The following is a 1608-nucleotide window of genomic DNA, read 5'->3' on the forward strand; positions in this document are numbered from 1 at the left end:
AGCCAGGAAAGGTGGGGGGAGGAAGAGGTGCTGGCAGCAGAAGAGACATTAGAGCAAAAAAATCCGAATCAGTGAGCAGGCGCCGAGTGGGGGCTGGCAGACCGCGCTTCCAAGCTGGGAACGGACTATTTCGAGTGGTGTATTTTTACCGCTTACTATTTCAGGGGAAGCGTGTGGTGGCTGCGCTGGTTTCTGGGGGCCCACGAGGCTGGACGCATTGAAATCAGAGACGACGCTTAGAGAAAAAGAGTCGACAGACCCGTCTAAGCCCAAGACCCCGGACAGGCCGTGTCACTGGTGAGGCCCAGGACAAACGCAGACACAGGGCTCCTCTGTGACGAGGACACGGATTTCAGCCGCAGAGCACTGAACCACGCCCAGGTCCCCCTGCAGCGGCCGAGGGCACGCACCCTGAAGCCCCCCAATCGCTCCCCAGCCTTCCGCCAGTAAACTCTGGGCCCCGCATCACGGGGTCCCGCCAGAAGCGCATACTGGCCCCGACCCACTGGATCGGACTTGGCGTTTGCTCGAAGGCCCCGGTGATCCTGAGCTCCCTCCAGTTGAAGGGCTGCTTCGCGATGCAGCTCCTGCTGGTTTTCAGCCCTGCGCCCACTAGCTGTGTGACCCTGAGCACGTGGCCGACCCTGGCCTCCATCTCCCTCCCCCCACCCTGACGAAACGAAATAACCAGCCCCCGGGAGAGCACCTCAGGCCCTCAGGACTTCGCTCCTGCTGGCCCCCAGGAGGAGGTGCTGTCTTCACCCCCGTTTTATTTGCCAGTTGGAGACAGGAGGCCCAGGGAGCTTGCGTCTTGTTTAAAGTGGGCTCCGGCGCCGTGACGATCTGCAGAATGGGGACACTGGTGACAGCCCCGGGCAGTCACGCTGCCTGTGCAGAATGCGGCCCGCAGCGGGAGCACGCGTGGACGGTGCAGGCTCTGCGGGCACACGGCGCTGGTCTCCGGTCCTCACCGGCCAGGACCCCCCGGTGCTGTGCGCCCTCGGCCGAGTTACTGCACGTCTCTGAGCCTCGGTCTCCTTGTCAGTAAAACGAAGGAGGGAATTCCTCCCACGGAGGCCACCGGAAGGGTAAAATGACGCAGTGTGAGTGACAGCCTCAGCTCGGCACCCGGGGCACGACAACACGGTTCGTTAGTGCAGCATCTTCCGTCAAAGAAGTCTGGGTCGGCTGAGTTCAGTGGGCGTCTCCAAGCACCTCTTTGGGTCCAGGCCATGGGGCTGAGGAGTCTCAAAGGCAGTGGAGAGGGACGGGAGGCGTGTGGGCCTGAGGGTGTCTCCCCAGTCGTGCGCCCTACAGCCTCGCTGGCCTCACCCTCGGCCTGGCCTTGGGCTGGGGGCTTCCCCGAGGGGGCGTCACCGGGCCTCAAACGATGAAGACGGAAGCCAGTAATGGCAGAGCTCGGTGTGACCAGCATGTTCATTCTGAGGCGGGAGTGGCAGAGTGAGACCCCCCTAAAGAAAGTCAAGTGCCTGGTTTGGTCGGTCCTTCCTTCCTCCTTCCTTCCTCCTTCCTTCCTTCCCTCCCTCCCTCCCTCCCTCCCTCCTTCCTTCCTTCCTGTGTAGCTCACATCATGGATGAATTTATTGG

General features: G+C 62.1%; 1 protein-coding gene across 1 annotated transcript in view; it reads right to left on the minus strand.

Moving 5' to 3' along the window:
- The window catches only part of SORCS2 (sortilin related VPS10 domain containing receptor 2), a 72483-nt gene that overhangs the window by 68868 nt on the left and 2007 nt on the right, over window positions 1–1608 (minus strand). The gene's annotated exons all lie outside the window — the stretch shown is intronic.

Source organism: Pteropus vampyrus, unplaced genomic scaffold, assembly GCF_000151845.1.
Source record: "Pteropus vampyrus isolate Shadow unplaced genomic scaffold, Pvam_2.0 Scaffold589, whole genome shotgun sequence".
In the NCBI taxonomy this organism is placed as follows: Eukaryota; Metazoa; Chordata; class Mammalia; order Chiroptera; family Pteropodidae; genus Pteropus; species Pteropus vampyrus.